A 21,536-nucleotide genomic window follows, 5' to 3' on the forward strand; every position below is an offset into this window, starting at 1 on the left:
CCTTTCGACCATTTCACGAGTGTACAGTGAATATCAGGAATCCGGTAAAACATCAAATCTCCGACATCGATGCGTCCGGATAAAGATCCTGCAAGAACAGGACCAACGACGGCTGAAGAGCACTGATCAGCGCGACAAAAGTTCTACCCTTCTGCAAATTGCTGCAGATATGAATGCTGGGCCATAAACAAATGTCAGCCTGCGAACCATTCAACAAAACATCGATATCGGTTTTCCGAGCCAAACGTGCACTCGTTTACCCTTGATGACTGCACGACACCAAGCTTTACGCCTCGCCTGGGCCCGTCAGCATCGACAATGGACTATTGATGACTGGAAACATGTAGCCTGTTCGGATGAGTCCCGTTTCAAACCGTACCGAGCGGATGCAAGTGTATGGTTATGGAGATAATGGTATGAATCCATGAGCTCCTCATGTCAGCAGGGGACTGTTCAAGTCGTGGAGGCTCTGTTATGGTGTGGCACGTGTGCAGTTGGAGGGATTTGGGATCCTGATACGTCTCTGACAGGTGACACATACTTAAGCTTGCTGTCTGATCACCTGCATCCATTCATGTCCATTGTGCATTCTGAGGGAGTTGGGCAATTCTAGCAGGAGAATGAGACACCCCATAGGTCCAGAGTTGCTATAGAGTGGATACAGGAACACTCTTATGAGTTTAAACACTTCCGCTGACTACTAAACTCCCCAGACATGAACATTATTGAGTACATCTGTGATGCCTTGCAACATGCTATTCAGAAGAGATCTCCAACCCCCTCGTTGCCTTACGGATTTATAGATAGTCCTCCAGGATTCTTGGCGTCAATTCTCTCCAGCACTACTTCAGATATTAGTCGAGTCCATGCCATTCATGCTGCGTCACTTTTGTGTACTCGCAGGGGCCCTACACGATATTAGGCAGGTGAACCAGTTTCTTTGGCTCTTAACTGAATATTTACGATATAGTAGGAAGGAGCTGTGATTAAATTTGCAGGTCATTTCATGTTATACACGACGCCAAATTTAGTGAATACGGCTGCCACTTCTGGGAGCAACAGTGACCCTAACTCAGTTGGACACAGAGTCGAACAGAGCTTGGATGACAGAGACAGATATGTCATTCCACGCTACTTGAACTTTAGGTGAGGGTTCAGTGGTAGTAACTGGCGACTAGTGGCGGGGGAGTTTCTCAGCACCCCACGGCCAGAGGTTGTCAGTGGTCGACAGGTCTGCAGGGTGTGCTGGGCAGGACAACAGTGGAACACCTTCTCTATCGAGGTAGGCCAGGAAAGCAAGGGCAGTGTGCCGTCTTGCGTTATCTTGTTGAAAGATGACGTCACATAGACCGCAAAGGTAGAACTCCGCCACTGGCCGTCACACTTCAAATATGTTAGGTCTCCAGTCCAAATTAATGGTTATGCGAATAAGAGGTGATCGTGTTATGCACCGGATGGTACAGCTTACCACTATGGGAGGTTCTGGGTCTGTATGATGACGACGAATGCAATGTTGACATGTCTGTTCTCCTTGTAGCCTCCACATGTGGAGCACGCGCCTTATGATGCTGTAAGTCCGCCTCGGTAGCTGAGTGGCGCCGGCACGGTAGCTCAGCGTGTTCGGTCAGAGGGTTATGTGCCCTCTGTAACAAAAAAACTGAGTTAATCGATCATCAACGAACTTAAACGTATGTCTTACGACGTCCGCCCCGAGCAGACACAACGAACAAAATGAGATTTAAAAAAAAAAAAAAAAAAAAGTGGTCAGCGTGACAGACTGTAAGTCCTAAGGGCCCGGGTTCGAGTCCCGGCTGGGTCGGAAATTTTATCCGCTCAGGGACTGGGTGTTGTGTTGTCCTAATCATCATCATTTCATCCCCATCGACGCGCAGGTCGCCGAAGTGGCGTCAAATCGAAAGACCTGCACCAGGCGAACGGTCTACCCGACGGGAGGCCCTAGCCACACGACATTTCCATTTATGATGATGTAGACAGAACCGGGACTAGATGGCAAGGCGCCACTGCATGGCTGAGAGAATGTGTATGTTTTCTACCTGGCGCTACTCACGTGCGGCCTCTGAGTTCCAGAATGGCTTTCAGTGTGGTTCTACTCAACCTATCGATCCCATATCCGCATGACAGTTGACGGATCCCGATCAATCGAGCACCAATATTCCGACAGGTGCTGGCGGTGTTTCCCCTTCTTACACAAGGCACAGCACGGTCTTCATGCAATCGATCGTCAAATACCTAAAAACTAGTGTCCCTTCCGGTCGCTAATCAGCTGTTCCCTGAAGATGGTCCAAAAAGCAGAAAAATAGGTAGAAATTAAGAAAAATCAGTAGAACAAAAACAGTTAACTTATTATTTAACTTTAAAAATCAAATACGATTTCTGAGTGAGAAGCCTTTTGCATGGTCTTCCTGAAACAGATAATGTAGATGGAGTCACTCCTCCCATCTTGTGTGGTTCCACTGAATTGCCAAGCGTTTACTTGTCCAGAGATGTGGTACACTTCTCGCAAATTTGGCGATGCCGCATTCATGGTGTTGCAATTTCAATGACCAGTAGTGTATGTTAGTTGTTGAAATGTTGTTCCCAAAACTAGCAGTTATCTAAATAGCAGAAGTTGTTGAACCTAAGTGCTTGAGAAGCACGGTAACGTGTAGGATCCAGTACAAATATTCATCAGGGGTCGGACAAAAATAAGGAAACATCAAAAACAAAACACACTGCCATGCCTAAAACTGTGTAGTAAACCCGTTGTCATTCAGAACATCTTCCAGTCGTCTCGGAATGGATAAATACAGGTCTTGTATGGTTTTTTAAGAGAATCTTATATCATTTGTGCTGCAAAATAGTGGCGATTTCAGATTACAATGAAGGAGGTTGATAGCGATCCAGCGCCCTTCTCTCAAAAGTAGACCACAAAGGCACAGTCATATTGAGATCAGGTAACCGTGGCGGCTAGGGGAGATTTGACAATTTATCGTCGTGTTCCACAGTCCAGTTCTGGACGATACGATCTGTGTGAATAGGCGTCGTGTCACCTCGGAACACAACTTCAGCAATGGGGAACAAATATTGTTTCATGGGATTGAGTTGATTCATTGCTTATCTATAGACCTGTTGCCTTACATTTCATTTTAGAGCTTTTCATGTAAATTACGAAACATATTCCATATTACGAACAGCAATTATTGTTTTCAACAATTAAAATTTATGTAATAATAAATTAAAAATACATTAGAAACTGAAAGAAAAAAACAAAAAATATTCAAATTTTGAGAAGATAGGATGATAGATGATAGGAGAGACTTGGATAATAAGAGAGAGAGAGAGACAGAGAGAGAGAGAGAGAGAGAGAGAGAGAGAGAAATGTTAGTCTATCTGAGACAGCCTGGTCTGAGAGCCTCGCCGGCCGCTGTGACCGAGCGGTTCTAGGAACTTCACCCCGGAATCGCGCTGCTACTGCTACATTTTAATTTACAGGTTAATATTTCTAAACACTGTTTAGAAAAACACTATAACTATTATGTTCATTGTGGAAAATGCAGCGGTGTGTGAGTGTAATGTATGTTATTTCTTGCGGTTATTAGCTAACCTTCAGTTCTTATATTATGTGTTTTGAATTTTACCTGTTATACTGACTGTATACTAAGTATTCGGTTACAAGTGTCACATTCCAACTGCGGTATAATGACCACGGAATGGATGTACCTGCTGTCTATACTTAAGCTAGAACAGGTTTATAGGGTTGATTGCATTACACTGTTTATTCTGATACAGTCTAATTATTTTACATGCTGTGTAAGGTTGTCTATGGTATGTGTTGGTGAAAGTGTTTGCTGTTTGAGTAAGTGTGTGTTTCGGTACTGCTGTCTGTATTGGTACACGAATTGGAATTGGTGTCTTGCGTGCTTCGTGTGTGTTGCAGTGTTCTGTTATACGGCGGTGTCTGTCTGTGTTGTCACGTAATGTCCTTGAGACATCATCAGCGATTTTAATATATCCCACTCGTCTTTGTCTCTTATTACCCCTATGTGTTCTGGGGATCCACGTTCCCCACATGTACAAGTAGCACTCTGACTGCGGTCTATGCGGTGTAAGAGCGCAGATAAAGGCCGTGACTGTCAGGAAGTGAACCATACTCTGGCTGTGACTGATATGGTTCAGTCTCAGACGTTTCCTGATGTCCGGGAAGAACCGTACACCCTACGACCCTTGTCGCTTAACTCCCATTTCCCTTGCCAGGTATCCACCCGCCGTGTAACGAGTTGGCGCTTCTCGGTAATACCGTGTCCGGTAATCTCGATTACCTTCTCCTGTCTCCCACTCCTCAGCCAGTACACCGCAGCCCGAAAGCGAATGGTTATGTCGATATGGAAGGGTTGGGATTGGGTTGTTTGGTGGAGGAGACCAGACAGCGAGGTCATCGGTCTCATCGGTTTAGGGAAGGACGGGGAAGGAAGTCGGCCGTGCCCTTTCAAAGGAACCATCCCAGCATTTGCCTGGAGCGATTTATGGAAATAACGGAAAACTAAATCAGGATGGCCAGACGCAGGATTGAACCGTCGTCCTCCCGAATGCGAGTGCAGTGTGCTAGCCACTGCGCCACCTCGCTCGGTTCCAAGCGTCACGCAGAGTGATTCCATTGACGTGGTGTTGAAAGTTCGTGACAGCCTTACGAGAGAACTTCTCTCCCCTCGCCGCACGATGTTCTGATTCGTCACCAGACGTACTCGGTGGACCCACGTACCGGCTGCAAAACAGACCATAGACTCAAAGAGCGCACAATGGTAAGTTCTCAGTGTGTGTAATGGTACACTGAAGTGTGTTATGTTGAATCTGCAAACTTTTGCATGATCTTAGCAGACCCGTCAGTGGTTGTTCGTCAAAGGATAGTTATTCGTCGAGTTGCACACCAAGATGTCGTGTTTTCCGTTGTCTGCGTATGTTAATGCCATGTAATTGTCCAGCGGCTCTAGGCGCTCAGTCCGGAACCGCGCGACTGCTACGGTCGCAGGTTCGAATCCTGCCTCGGGCATGGATGTGTGTGAAGTCCTTAGGTTAGTTAGGTTTAAGTAGTTCTAAGTTCTAGGGGACTGATGACCACAGATGTTAAGTCCCATAGCGCTCAGAGCCATTTTTCTGTCATGTAATTTTATGGTTGGATTACTTTGTAGCGTTCCTTTGAGTAGTATATAAACCATATGAAGTTTATTATATTTGCATGACTGGCTGATGCTTGTGAGTAGCTATGTTGAGTGGTGTTCAAGTTACGCTGTTGAATCCGCGGAGGTCACCATCAGAAGGTCATCTGCATATGCTATCGCCTCGTTCGCACTATTATCCCCATCCAGTTGATGTAGGAGGGATTCAGAGGTGACATGCCAAAAGACGGGGCCACAGATTGATCCTTGCGGCAACCTTTGGTGATTCTTTTAATCATTTTCTGATTTCCCGCGCGCCATTCAACCACCCTGTTTCTACAGTAGTTCGAGAGGCTATCGTAGAGGGCCTTATGTACCTGCATCTCTGAGTCTTGCAAACATTGCGGCCACCAGAGACTATCAAAGGCGCCCGAAATGTCTGTAATAATAGCAACTGCGTATTTGTTTTCTGTGTTATTAACGGTGGTTAGTACCTTATTTACTGCGTCATTTATAGATTTTCCTGCCCTGAAACCGAACGGGTGCGCACTAATTCCCAGGAGCTCCCTGTGTGCTTGTAAGCGATCGCACGGAAGTCTGTCCTGGACCTTGGCCAAGGTGTTAATTAAGCTTATGGGTCTGTACGTTTCTGTATCTGAAAGATCATTGTCCCCTGATTTTTTAATTATGACGGCATTTGTTGTTTTCTAAGCAGCAGTTACCCGTCCCAGATGTAACGCTTCGTTGAGTAGATCCGTCAGGTATGGAACAATCTGTGGAACAATTTTCAGTGTCTCGGAATTGATACCATCTGGACCAGGGGCTTTTTGTTCTTTAGTTTGGCAATCGCGAGCGCGGCCTCCTCACTTGCAAAGGGAATAATGACGGCACCATTTTCATGGCGAGAGTTCACTATGGTTCGTTGTCTATTATGAATATGTTCATCCGACTGTTGCTCGTCATCGGGGAGGAGATCTTGGAGCTGTTTCTGCACGTGTGTGTTCCAATGTCCTTCTCGTGTTTTTTGTAACTCTTCTTTGTACCGTTGTTTTGGTTTCCTAAACTGTATGAGATCTCTGTCCCTTTCCGTTGTCGCTCTTTGATTCCATTTCGCTTGTTTCTAGCTTCTTTGGGGTACCTTGTTAGTCTTCTAGTCCATTATTTAACTTTCGTCCTGTCTCAGCTGTCGGAATTGCGGCCTTTTGCGCTTTTTGTAGTAAGTCAGTCAAAATATGTGCTTTATAGTCCACAGAACCCCTCAACTGCATTTAGGGGGAAGGCCTCAATCATCTGTCTTAGTTTTGTATATTTGTGTTTCTGTGTTCATGATGGTAGCGTTACGGTCGCTGTGAGTAGCTCCATCCGTGACCTCTCACCCCGTTATAAGTGGAAGTGCACTTGCATTTGGGATTGTTATGTCAATCCTGCTGCTGGCTCCCGATGCCGCTATGTAGGCGGGTGGCTGATGCGGACTGTTGACGATGTAGAGGTTGTGTTCAGTTGGCACCTCATGGACTTTTGGTGCCCCCGGTCGTCCATTGTGTAAGCGCCGTATAGTCGACCTAGCACTTATGTCTGCAACTATTAGTAATTTTCTGTTATTCGACAACGTCTCTGATGTAACCGAGATATGGTTCAATGTCGTGCCAGTACTGTGCGTATAACGACGCAATAATCCACTTCTCGCCTTCGTGCACTATTTTCACTGTTACTAGGTGCTCGGTACGTAGACAAGCTATCTTGTAACTGTAAAGTTTCAATATGTGACAACGATAGTAGCTTTAGCATTGGATGTACTTGTTACGATGATTTTTTTTGTGGTCAAAACCTACTAGTTTGTCGTTCCTGGTGTAGGGTTCCTGCAACCAGACCACGTCCGCGTGCACTTCATCCACTGGTTTAAGTAGCTCCATACTAACTAGTGTCTGGTTGTTTGCACTCAGTTGTAAGTGTTCCGTGGGTGTCGGGTATATATAAAACATTTAGATCCCTCTTAATTGTAATCGAAGTATACTCGTCCGTGGGCCCTCTCAAGGTCTTTGTATACGTTTTTTAGAATGAGCTTTTCGCCCCTTCTTGTGCAGGCTTTTTGTAGTAGTGCAGTCAGGAAGTTATAACGTCTGTCGGTATATTAGCTGATTTCAGCAGAAATCTGTCTGCTCGGTCGTCGGATAGCAGATTGTGACACCTTTTCAGTTACTAATTTTAGTCACAAGTCGCAGTGCTGTTTGGATTGTGTATCTGCTTTCTAGCCTCGAAAGGCGTATATTTTCTTCTAGGTTTAAAATTTCGTTTGCTCCTCAAGTTCTGTGTTCTTGCGCTGTGTCTGATCATTCTCTCGCTGTCTGCTCGGGCTGCGAGTGTGTCTTGTTTACGTTCGAGCTTATGTGGTTGAAGTTGTATTGGGTTGTCTGTTTATTTGTGTTCGTTTCGATTCCTCGAATTTTCACTTTTTTTTTTCCTTCCATGCAGTTCATCATCATGCGTTGTGATATTGTGTGCTGTGTTATTTGTGTTTTGTGACCCCCCCCCCCCCCCCTGAGATGAACGTCAGTGGTTTGATGTGGCTTTACACTTTTAGGCGCTACAGTCTGGAACCGCGGGACCGCTACGGTCGCAGGTTCGAATCCTGTCTCGGGCATGGATGTGTGTGATGTCCTTAGGTTAGTTAGGTTTAAGTAGTTCTAAGTTCTAGGCGACTGATGACCTCAGAAGTTAAGTCCCATAGTGCTCAGAGCCATTTGAACCTTTTTTGCATACCCTGTTGTGTTCCAATGTGTCAGGTTTGTGTTCTGTCACGGTACTTTTTCCTATGTTTCTGTTTTGGGTGTCTGTGCAAGTTCCGTGAGATGTGTAGTTGTTGGTGCACATTTCATCATTAATTTTGTGTTGTTCTTGTTCGTGATGTTTACGTTTTCCACGATCATTACTAACGAGCTGTATTTCTAATTGTTACATTATTAACAACAAGCATGTCTGCATGAAAGCCCGTTGGCACATTTCACCTTTTAGGTGCCTGGCTACCTCATACTCTATGGCGCCTTAATGCACACTAGATCGATGTGCTCCGTTGTCTGTGAGGAATGACGCTGAACCGCGTCGCTGGCGCAACCAATAACGGGAGGATTTCTGTATCATCGAACGTCTCCGGAAGGAAACATATTTGTTGCCACCATGGGATTGTGCGGCGGCATGACCTCGCCCTGTTAGCTGGATTTTTTTTTTTTCCGGCGGTGAATGTCTTCGTATGCGCTGTCGAGATGTGTGGAATGAAGGTCCTCTTGACATGTCATGATCTCGGTAGACAGTTTCGATAATTGTAGTTGTGTTAGCGATACGTTTTTCAAGTAACTGTTTATATGTGGGGCATTCCGTACCACGTTCTTTGTTGCAAGTACGGTTTCTCTACATAGATGGTATGCAACCAACCGCCTTTTCTGTACAATCGGTTTGGGTGTGTCGCGGTTTGGTGCGTCTCGCCTACGGCGCTTAAACTGGGTGCCTTGAGTCATGGCAAGGGTAGCATTTCTACAGAGCGTTATGAAAGTTTGTATTCTACGTGCTTCGAAATTGGTGTATACGCGTTCTCTTTGCATAAGGACAAACCATATTCAAGGGCTAATCTCAATAATGTCATTCACCGCACGCTTGTTTTCCGGTCCTATTTTAAACTTAAGCTTCACTTCTTCGCCAAACATTTCTTTGCTGACGTCCTCACCGATGTTAATCTCATACATTTCCTCCATGAAATCCTTGTCCGGAATGGACGTGGGGACGTTGTATATTGACATTGTGGTCCGTTTTTCCGGGCCTCTTCGCATTTGATGTCTCTTAGCTGCCATGTTTTCTCTACTCTTTTCATGGCATTCGTCTTAGTCTCGGTTTCGATAATCACTGTGTTTGTTGTTCACCTAATGCCCTTTATTTTGATTTTATCCTGTAGAGGTTAATCGTTTTAGTCAATTTATCTCGTACCGCCCTTTTGTCCTGATGATTTGGGAGCTTATATACAAAACATTTGTTTTGTTTGCCTTTATTTACTGATTTCCACTAACCAGTTCGTTTATCAATTTCCTGACACTAGGTGCAGAAACTGCAACAGCGTATATATGAGCGTTTGGCATGTGTGTTCGGAGTTTGTGCCTTGATTTCCGCTTATAGTTCGGCAATTCTCCTGCGAGTTTGGCCTGACCAAGAGCAAGTGACCAAAGTTTTTGTCTAACAGTTGCTGTGATTGTTGAGGGTGCCCTTTTTTGTTTCAATTCAGCGTGGAACTCTGCGAGAATGTCACCAACAGGTTCTATCAGTTCTCTCTCCAAACTTGGTCATCGCGGCAAGCGCCCCCCCCCCCCCCCCCTCCTTTCCCCCACGAGCTAGTTGCTCCGGTCTGTGTGTTGTTCCCGCCGCCTGACGTGTGTGTTATGTTCATACCCAGGGATCGGATTGCGCCATCACATCACTATTTGCACCCGTTTCCGCCAGCGTATACCAAGTTACTTACTCCAGTGTCTGCGCATTAGCGCGGACGTGGAGCTATTCCTAATGGAGAGTCTAATGTCTTGTCGCGTAATCCCCAACGCACACCCTTTTTACTTTATATGCAGTTTATATGGCATAATATTTTAATTAACTTAATACTGCTTATTGTTGCGGACACGACAGACAAAATATGATTTTCACTATTAGTTTCTGCAATTGAAAATATTTTGACTTTTTGCACTTTGACCTATTATGTGGGGAAACTCACAACACTGAAGGATTTCCTGCTCTGGACGTACGATCTTTAATTTGCAAACTATTTTTATCTAACACTGATCTGGCTTGTTAGACATGGAACATGGTATCATTCCTGTAACTAATAATGGAATAAAAAAAATGCCCTTCGCTTCTTCCATCTCTTGAATGCGCAGAAAATTACTCTTTTTACCTGCTCGGAAGTTACAGTATGTTACGTTCACTAAACATAAAAGCTGCAGTGGACTGTTTTTTTTTAAATATATGAACACTATTAACTGCCACGACTAACATGAGAGCATGAAACTAAAAAAAAAAATTAAATTTTATTATTATGTTATTAGCCAGAACAGGTTTTGCACAGCAGTCTTTGATCGCACACAAGTAAAATTTTATCACTCGTGAATTATTTACGTAACTGATAACGTAATAGCAGCTGCCCACGTTCACCTGAAAATGACATAATAAAATCCACAATTTCCCTCTGAAGTCACAAGGAAGCTGAAAGAGATAATTTTAATGTACCGTTACCTGCCCGCTATATTGCGGGACAACTGCTTTCATTCAGTTTAATTTCAGTTTGCCGCGGCAGCGGCTCCCGCGATCGCTGCACGGCTCTGCGTCACGAAAAATTCCTAATACGCTGAAAACAGCTACGAATGTGGAATGAAATCTTGGGCAAGCTAGCAATAAAATATTACAGCTAATAATTTTAACAATATCTACACTACTGGCCATTAAAATTGCTACACCACGAAGATGACGTGCTACAGATGCGAAATTTAACCGACAGGAAGCAGATGCTGTGATATGCAAATGATTAGCTTCTCAGAGCATTCACATGAGGTTGGAGCCGGTGGCGACACCTACAACGTGCTGACATGAGGAAAGTTTCCAACCGATTTCTCATACACAAACAGAAGTTGACCGGCGTTGCCTGGTGAAATGTTGTGATGCCTCGTGTAAGGAGGAGAAATGCGTACCATCACGTTTCCGACTTTGATAAAGGTCGGATTGTAGCCTATCGCGATTGCAGTTTATCGTATCGCGACATTGCTGCTCGCGTTGGTCGAGATCCAATGGCTGTTAGCAGAATATGGAATCGATGGGTTCAGGAGGGTAATACGGAACGCCGTGCTGGATCCCAACGGCCTCGTATCACTAGCAGTCGAGATGACAGGCATCTTATCCCCATGGCTGTAACGGATCGTGCAGGCACGTCTAGATCCCTGAGTCAGCAGATGGGGACGTTTGCAAGACAACCATCTGCACGAACAGCTCGACGACGTTTGCAGCAGCACGGACTATCAGCTCGGAGACCATGGCTGCGGTTATCCTTGACGCTGCATAACAGACAGGAACGCCTGCGATGGTGTACTCAACGACGAACCTGGGTGCACGAATGGCAAAACGTCAGTTTTTCGGATGAATCCATGTTCTGTTTACAACATCATGATGGTCACATCCGTGTTTGGCGACATCGCGGTGAACGCACGCATAAGCGTGTATTCGTCCTCGCCATTCTTGCGTATCACCCGGCGTGATGGTATGGGGTGCCATTGGTTACACGTCTCGGTCACCTCTTGTTCGTATTGACGGCACTTTGAACAGTGGACGTCACATTTCTGATGTGTTACGACCCGTGGCTCTACCCTTCATTCGATCCCTGCGAAACCCTACTTTTCAGCAGGATAATGCACGACCGCATGTTGCAGGTCCTGTACGGGCCTTTCTGGATACAGAAAATGTTCGACTGCTGCCCTGGCCAGCACATTCTCCAGATCTCTCACCAACTGAAAACGTCTGGTCAATGGTGGCCGAGCAACTGGTTCGTCACAATACAACAGTCACTACTCTTGATGAACCGTGGTATCGTGTTGAAGGTGCATGGGCAGCTGTACCTGTACACGCCATCCAAGCTCTCTTTGACCCAATGCCCAAGCGTATCAGGGCCGATATTACGGCCAGAGGTGGTTGTTCTGGGTAGTGATTTCTCAGGATCTTCGCACCCAAATTGCGTGCAAATGTAATCACATGTCGGTTCTATTTATTTATTTATTGTTCCGTGGGACCAAATTAAGGAGAAGTCTCCATGGTCATGGAACGAGTCAATACATGAAATTATAACACGATATTCGAAACAGATAAAATGAAATATAAAAAACATATTCAGGTGACAAGTCGTAAGTTTAAATAAAGAAAATCAACAGTGTAACACTGGAATTTGCTTAATTTTTTAGCTCTTCCAGGAGCTCCTCGACAGAAAAGAAGGAGTGAGCCATGAGGAAACTCTTCGGTTTAGACTTGAAAGAGTTTGGGCTACTGCTAAGATTTTTGACTTCTTGTGGTAGCTTATTGAAAATGGATACAGCAGAATACTGCACTCCTTTCTGCACAAGAGTCAAGGAAGTGCATTCCACATGCAGATTTGATTTCTGCCTAGTATTAACTGAGTGAAAGCTGCTAACTCTTGGGAATAGGCTAATATTGCTAACAACAAACGACATTAAAGAAAATATATACTGCGAGGGCAATGTCAGAATTCCCAGACTATTGAATAGGGGTCGACAAGAGGTTCTCGAACTTACACCACATATAGCTCGAACAGCCCGTTTTTGAGCCAAAAATACCCTGTCTCAATCAGAAGAATTACCCCAAAAAATAATACCATACTACATAAGCGTATGAAAATATGCGAAGTAGACTACTTTTCGTGTTGAAGTGTCATTTATTTCAGATACTGTTCCAATGGTAAATAAAGCAGCATTTAGTTTCTGAACAAGATCCTGGACATGGGCTTTCCACAGCAGCTTACTATCTATCCGAACGCCTAGGAACTTGAACTGTTCCGTCTCGCTTATAATATGCCCATTCTGTCCGATCAAAATATCAGTTCTTGTTGAATTGTGAGTTAGAAACTGTAAAAACTGAGTCTTACTGTGATTTAGCATCAAATTATTTTCCACAAGCCACGTACTTATTTCATGAAGTACATTATTTGATACTGTTTCAATATTACACACAAGATCCTTCACTACCAAGCTGGTGACATCAGCAAACTGAAATATTTTTGAATCTCCTGTAATACTAGAAGGCATATCATTTATATAAGTAAGAAACAGCAGTGGCCCCAGCACCAACCCTTGGGGAACGCCCCACTTAACAGTGCCCCATTGGGACTGAACATCACTACCACTCTCAATATTGCGGAGAATTACCTTCTGCTTTCTGTTCTTAAAGTAAGAGGCGAACCAATTGTAAGCTACTCCCCTTACTCCATAATGGTCCAATTTCTTCAGTAATATTTCGTGGTCAACACAGTCAAAAGCCTTCGTTAAATCAAACAAAACACCCAGCGTTCGCAACCTTTTATTTAATCCGTCCAAAACCTCACAAAGAAAAGAGAATATAGCATTTTCAGTTGTTAAACCATTTCTAAAACCAAACTGAACATTTGACAGCAAATTATGTGAATTTAAATGCTCCAGTAACCTTGTATATACAACCTTCTCGATAACTTTAGCAAACACCGATGGCATAGAAATAGGTCTAAAATTGTCAACATTATCAATGTCTCCCTTTTTATAAAGTGGCTTCACTACCGAGTACTTTAATCGGTCAGGAAACCGACCACTCCTAAAGGAAAAGTTACAGATATGGTTCAAATGGTTCAAATGGCTCTGAGCACTATGGGACTTAACATCTGTGGTCATCAGTCCCCTAGAACTTAGAACTACTTAAACCTAACCAACCTAAGGACATCACACACATCCATGCCCAAGGCAGGATTCGAACCTGCGACCGTAGCGGTCAAGCGGTTCCAGACTGAAACCCCTAAACTGCACGGCCACACCGGCCGGCAGTTACAGATATGGCTAAGTACTGGGCTAACATACGTAGAACAATACTTCAGTATTCTGCTAGATACCCCGTCATATCCATGAGAGTTCTTGGTCTTTAGTGATTTAATTATTAACTCAATCTCCCTCTTGTCAGTATCATGGAGGAGCATTTCAGGTAACGGTCTCGGAACACTTTTTTCTAAGAGCGCTATATGATTCCCTGTTGGGACTAAGTTTCTATTTAGTTCACCTGCTATATTCAGAAATTGATTAAATACTGTACACTCTTTGACATAAAACTCGACCGGCGGCCGGCCGCTTCAGAGGCTAAGTCCGCGTCGATCGCGACATGGGACAAAAAATCTGGCCAACTCGCTAATTCTCTAAGTCCGGTTATCTGCACAATCTGGCAACACTGTAGACTGCGGCACTTCCTGGAGGAAAACTTGTCCCATGATAGAGGAGCCCTACCCTGATTGCGCCTGTGGTCTAGCGGTAGCGTGCGTTGTTTACGTTCATAATGTCAGTGGATGGAGAGCAGCTGGCATAAAATATTTTATAGCCTCTTCTGTCTGAATGCTGAAGACGTGAATGTAATGGCAGCGCAGATTCAATCTACACTCCTGGAAATGGAAAAAAGAACACATTGACACCCGTGTGTCAGACCCACCATACTTGCTCCGGACACTGCGAGAGGGCTGTACAAGCAATGATCACACGCACGGCACAGCGGACACACCAGGAACCGCGGTGTTGGCCGTCGAATGGCGCTAGCTGCGCAGCATTTGTGCACCGCCGCCGTCAGTGTCAGCCAGTTTGCCGTGGCATACGGAGCTCCATCGCAGTCTTTAACACTGGTAGCATGCCGCGACAGCGTGGACGTGAACCGTATGTGCAGTTGACGGACTTTGAGCGAGGGCGTATAGTGGGCATGCGGGAGGCCGGGTGGACGTACCGCCGAATTGCTCAACACGTGGGGCGTGAGGTCTCCACAGTACATCGATGTTGTCGCCAGTGGTCGGCGGAAGGTGCACGTGCCCGTCGACCTGGGACCGGACCGCAACGACGCACGGATGCACGCCAAGACCGTAGGATCCTACGCAGTGCCGTAGGGGACCGCACCGCCACTTCACAGCAAATTAGGGACACTGTTGCTCCTGGGGTATAGGCGAGGACCATTCGCAACCGTCTCCATGAAGCTGGGCTACGGTCCCGCACACCGTTAGGCCGTCTTCCGCTCACGCCCCAACATCGTGCAGCCCGCCTCCAGTGGTGTCGCGACAGGCGTGAATGGAGGGACGAATGGAGACGTGTCGTCTTCAGCGATGAGAGTCGCTTCTGCCTTGGTGCCAATGATGGTCGTATGCGTGTTTGGCGCCGTGCAGGTGAGCGCCACAATCAGGACTGCATACGGCCGAGGCACACAGGGCCAACACCCGGCATCATGGTGTGGGGAGCGATCTCCTACACTGGCCGTACACCACTGGTGATCGTCGAGGGGACACTGAATAGTGCACGGTACATCCAAACCGTCATCGAACCCATCGTTCTACCATTCCTAGACCGGCAAGGGAACTTGCTGTTCCAACAGGACAATGCACGTCCGCATGTATCCCGTGCCACCCAACGTGCTCTAGAAGGTGTAAGTCAACTATCCTGGCCAGCAAGATCTCCGGATCTGTCCCCCATTGAGCATGTTTGGGACTGGATGAAGCGTCGTCTCACGCGGTATGCACGTCCAGCACGAACGCTGGTCCAACTGAGGCGCCAGGTGGAAATGGCATGGCAAGCCGTTCCACAGGACTACATCCAGCATCTCTACGATCGTCTCCATGGGAGAATAGCAGCCTGCATTGCTGCGAAAGGTGGATATACACTGTACTAGTGCCGACATTGTGCATGCTCTGTTGCCTGTGTCTATGTGCCTGTGGTTCTGTCAGTGTGATCATGTGATGTATCTGACCCCAGGAAAGTGTCAATAAAGTTTCCCCTTCCTGGGACAATGAATTCACGGTGTTCTTATTTCAATTTCCAGGAGTGTATTTCGCTTTCTGACACACCGATATCAAAATTTTATCCAGTAACGATTTTGCGGCAGATTTCCTGCAGACTGTCCTCCTCTGGACGCCGTATGCGGCAAAGCTCCGGGAACCATTTGCTGGCTACCGGCAGCGGCCGTGGCGACAGCAGCGGCGCTGCACTCCTCCGTTCTTTATCGAAAGCGTCTGATCACGCTCATCGCTTTTGATGATTTAAAACACTTTATTATTAAACGTTGCTCCACAGAAAATTTCTACAATTTCCATTCACGCTCAAAAACAACGGAGACAGACGCCCTGATTAGTAGACGGGTATTATATTACATTAATCGGCAAGAGCTGAGCATGGCCCGAAATTAATTTTATAGACTGGGACGAAATTAAACCACCTCACTACATTCGATGAATTTATAAATGCTTCATACCTCGTTTCTTTTCCTTTCAAACTCAATTATTTGTGCAACTTTTGCCTGAAGCGATTTAGGGAAATCACTGAAAACCTAAATCAGGATGGCCGGGCGCGGGATTGCACCGTCGTCCTCCCGAATGCACACACAAACGGGTGTTACTTATGTGAAGAACGCCGTTCTTAGAGTCCAGAAATTAAATACACTTTCTAATTGTGTCATCTTTCAGTGGATTATATCGTACGAGTCTTCGATGTGGAAAACGAATGTCAAGTGAATTTAGCGAGGTAATGCCGGCCTACACCCGGAAGTAAATGCACCATCAGAGTGTTGACAAATACTTGCTACGACGCTGCCATTTCTCGGCTCTCTTACGAGGCAGCTCTTCAGCGAAATGCTTGCCGTGATTCTCCGATACGGTTTTTCAGAGTGGAGACGTGCGCGCACGTTTGGTTTTTATGCAGCGTTCTCTCCTGATGATTTCTGACGTCGCCTTGTGGGTTATGTATACATTTGAGACATTCAATTATCATTAATCCAGAATGATACAAGTTTCAGCTTCCGGCGTGGAATAAGGCTGTTGACACCGACATTATATCATTTCAACGTAGGGAAAGCAATACGGGTCATTCAATGTTTCTCATTCAACATAAAGCATGTGAGATAATTTTCCGTTACGTTCATAATCATCTAAAAATACAAACGAAGTAAAAATACATCGGAAGCTTATTCGAATTGAATATAATGTAAGATACCAAACGCTTTGAACCTCGATGTCGAATTTGTCCACGTGCAATATTTTGCAGCATACACATAGAATGTCATGATTACCACAAGAATGAAGAAATATGTTGGTAAGGATGGGTGACTGTGCTGCACGGGTGCTAAACGTCGTCAAGAGTATACGATGTCCTAATCGCATTCGGAATATGAAGATCGTCTTCGACAGCTCGCAACTTTCACATTGCTATCTCCACCCTACTCCAGACAGTCCTCGGTGGAGATGCACTACGTTGCCGATGTAATGGAAGGCCTTCAAACCGACAACAGACCACGTATTGAAAAATACAAGCGTATTCTCTTGCAGCGTAAGCTTATTGTAACTAGTCTAAAAAGTATTGGAGAGGAACATTGTCCTATTCAAAAAAAGTAAAATGTTACACACTGTTGACGTCAAACGGACATTATCTATGTCCTGTCTTGTGTCCTACTCATCTATAATATCAAGTGTACTATCAAAATGATTATATATAATGGATGATAATGTAATGCATTGATACCAGATGGTGGGTTCACAACAGTATTGATGCGAAAATAAAACAGAAATTCGCAAAAGTGCAGTTGTGCATTTTCGTACGTTTTCACCTCGAGGTGTACAGTAGTGCTCAAAAGTATCCGAACGACCTAAATGGCATTTTGCCTGTTTCGCATGCAACCGGCATAACGCAGCTGTCTAGCAGGTCCTCTAATCGTTCCTTGGTACAGTCGTTTGACTATTGATAATGGTTCCAACAAGTCACCACTCACTAGAAAACACTGCTCTGTATCGCAATAACTCAAGATGTAAAGTAATACCACGATACTACAAATATCAGGGAACACATCACAGATAAGACTGTCCTTAAGGGTTGTAACCTCACATTTATTACAATAAATGACATACCTGAAATGTTACCACTCTCATTATTACGTCAGATTGGTAATGCACGTAGTAAGTTCGTCGTATTCATGATTTCCTCTTCAAAGTAACATACCGTACTTATTATTTAACACAAAATGACATTAAAAATTTAAGTTATTCACGAGCAGCTAGTTGAGAATATGTATGAACTTCAAACGACACGACGAACCGTCTTGTTCCGCATATGGATTCAAACCCAGCTCATGCAGACTAAGCAAAGATTTCGTGACTGACGGAAACTAACAGTCATTCCTGATTAGGCATACAGAGAGTGATATACCTCGATTTTAGATAGTATCAGTTAGCAAATATCAACTTTAAATTGCATAACGCAAACATTTTTAACAGACGCGGATTCCTACCCAGCATCTATTGTCCCTGTTAACGAACTACGAGAGATGTTAAATATTGCTTCTTCACAAATAACTTATTTGAAATGCCGTGAGGTAAAGCTTTGTCTTGGACACGGATTCGAACCCAGAACGTAATCGGATTGCTATCGAAGCACAGTCAAATGTGACATACCGGATTTTCGCGGCAGTAGCTAGATGTTTTAATTAAAATGACTAGTCGAAACTGATTTTTTCCTTCCCAGGCACCAACCCGGCACCTATCGCTGTTATATTCTAGAGAGAACGAACGTTAAATATGGGTTTGTTGCACCAGCATGTGACATGTGAGTATGTTTGAACTAGAAATAATATGACGAAGAGTTCAGCGCTCACTGGGAATAGAGCCCCACACATATCGTTGTTGACTGCACACGAAGAGACGTCAGCTACCGAATTTTTCTCCACCAGCTGCTCAGAGTAACACCTTGAACTTACAGTCATCTCGCAAATAGTTCTGTGTCTCACTGGGAGTTAAAAACGTCAGATATCGTTAGTGTTGACGACGAATGAAAATACATTAAAAATCAAAATTATTATCCACCAGCAGATAGGTGTTCTCATGCTAGAGCTTGATAATACATAATTAAATCTTTAGTGCCGGGCCGGGATTCGATCCCGTTGTGGAGATGTTGAGGAATCTGCAGTTTTGAACAAACAACAAATTGTAGCCGAGCTGTATTGTCACGAAGGGATTAAATTCCGCGTTAAGGGCGGTCTGAGTTGCATTCCCAGTTCAGAACCAATTTTATCGACATACAGAAGCTCAGATAAAAGATGGAATAAGCGTCCTGTGACCATACATAGCGTTTGTTTCGTCACTTGAAATAAATAAGTAGCATAAGAAAGGTTACTGGTGATAGAGTTTCTACATGTCGCCACTCCAGACTTAATTGTGGTTCAACCTACCGTCTACTTGGTAGTTAAGGAGTATCATCTTTAATGTGAATTTTCAGACCACACTGCCATTATATCTTCTTCACTTGGTGTAGCCAGGAGAGAATGGAATCTGACTCTCCCTATCTAAAATCATTGACAGAAGTGGAAATCGAAGCCAGATCATAGGTATAACAACCTACCATCCGTCCAACAAACCACGAAATCCTCTTCTCTGCGACTCATTTTTCTATCGTAACGCCGTAGCGTCACACTGGATGAGAATTCTGACACACAGGCTCCCTGTAGTAATTTGCAGCATGTTCAGTAAATTCATTTACTTGGTTGACCGAATCACCATGAACTAGCTGCCTCGGCTTCCCAGTGCATACATTCGACTCTATTTTGTAATCACCGAAATAAAAGCACGTAACTGCCACCTACACAGAACTGCTAACAGTGTAGGATGCAGAAGTTTAAATAGGAAGTGTTCCTTTCCACTTGAGCTATTCTATTGCGCTATCTGTTTGTAGAAAAAGTCGTTCAGTCCAAAAGAAAATCTGTAACTGTTTGTCTCTCAGAAGTCAAGACCTGGCCATATGCATCATCTCACAGTGCTGTAGAATCCAAAAGTTCTGGAGGAATAGTTGTCGAGCTCTGGAGCTGTTGTAGCTACGTGTCAGCTAGTAGCGTAGATAAGATGTCGCGAGTTCGAATACATTCAGTGCTACATTTTTTAAAACGCAATTCTGCTGTCTGCTGAAGTTATCAATCTAATGGAACTTTGAACATAATTCCCTTTACTTCTCAACCGAAAGTAGTCGCACGTGGAAAAAGGGCTAACTACTGTGACATTTTGTTCTATTCAGGTTTAATGGACACCAGGCAGCAGATGCATCTCGAAGATGTGTAGGGAGAGCGCATCGTGCCATAATATGTCAGAAAAGTATTTCTACATTAGCTGTCGTGTGGTAGTGAGATTTTATTCTTCTTCAAACTTTGTTTTGCAGCTTTAACTCTGAACAAGTTTTCTACATGCATGTAATCAATAAACTGCATGTGCATTGTCAGACTGTCATAGGTATTATCAGAGAATTCGCATATATCGTTGATGATTAATTTCTCTCTCATGTTTACTATTGTTTTAACAACACTAAAGGAAACCGTACGAAAATTGTGCACTGTATTATAAGAAATGAAATAAAACTAACCACGATAACATTACGACGAAAGTCAGTTTTAATAAAACCGAGTATCTGTACACAAGCGTGCCTCTGTCGACACGAATTAGTAAAATACTACTCACTTAGATTTTGATTGGGTCTGTGTTTAATTGGTATGCTGTGTCATACCCAAGAGGTATGCAAATGTGGCATTTCATAAATATAGTTACGTATTCCTAGAAACCCTAAATTCGCATGTCAGCAGCGGAAAGAGGCGTTACCTGTTGTGCAGCATTGTAAGTTTTTCAACATTGCACTATGAGCCGAAAGTATTTTCTTGCGATTTCCTTATTGATGTTTGATCCGACTCCTTGTAGCTCTTTCACAGAAGGGATAAAAACGTTGCAATCAGTGGGACTGGAACTGCGAACCATACTAGACGCTTTTTCACAGGTCAGCACGTTACCACAGAGCTGGCGAAGAGTTATGCGTCCAAGCTTCCTCTTACGATGGCAATAGGGCGTAGAACTCGTAAACCGCTATTTAAAGGTCGAGATTAGTTGCGATTTCCACCTGCAACGACTTTCCTGGGCTGAAAACCGTAAATTTACAATCTTTTGTTACACTTCAAGCGATAATAACTCAGATTATTCAATGGAAATGACAGGTAAAATCAAGTGAAGTTTGAGGCTTATTTCCGTGCACACCAGGAAGTAACTCGTCGATCACAGAGTTGCCAAACATGCGTTCCCTTGTTGCCACATCTCAGTTACAGTACCAGCAGGAAGAAGACGAACCGATGTGATCCTACAGCGGGCTAGGAAGTGACCATAGCTGGTGTCTCCAAGTCGCGGCTGCTACGGCCTGGAATACGTAATGCGTCTGATTCGCTTTCTGTAACTAGGTTTAGGGACTGGAGCGTAGTTATTAATAATACTCAGAACTGACTGCTAACTAAGCATCATAAATCAGAAACTCTCATTGTTGTTTTTATATTTCTATCGTAAGTGTACTCAAAACTAAGAAACTCATTCACAGGCCTTTTCGTGCCTCACCGACAGTCGAGCACAACAAACAAATAAAAGTAAAAAAGAATGTGTATGTGTGTGTGTGTGTGTTTGTGTGTGTGAGAGAGAGAGAGAGAAAGAGAGAGAAATAAAAAATAAAAAGGAATGAGAGAGAGTGTAAAAAATTGTTGTAAAGAAATTGAATCATGGTATTTAAAGAAATCTTTCATTAAAATGACACGTTC

The sequence above is a fragment of the Schistocerca piceifrons genome, chromosome 2 (genome assembly GCF_021461385.2).
Source record: "Schistocerca piceifrons isolate TAMUIC-IGC-003096 chromosome 2, iqSchPice1.1, whole genome shotgun sequence".
NCBI classification, from domain to species: domain Eukaryota; kingdom Metazoa; phylum Arthropoda; class Insecta; order Orthoptera; family Acrididae; genus Schistocerca; species Schistocerca piceifrons.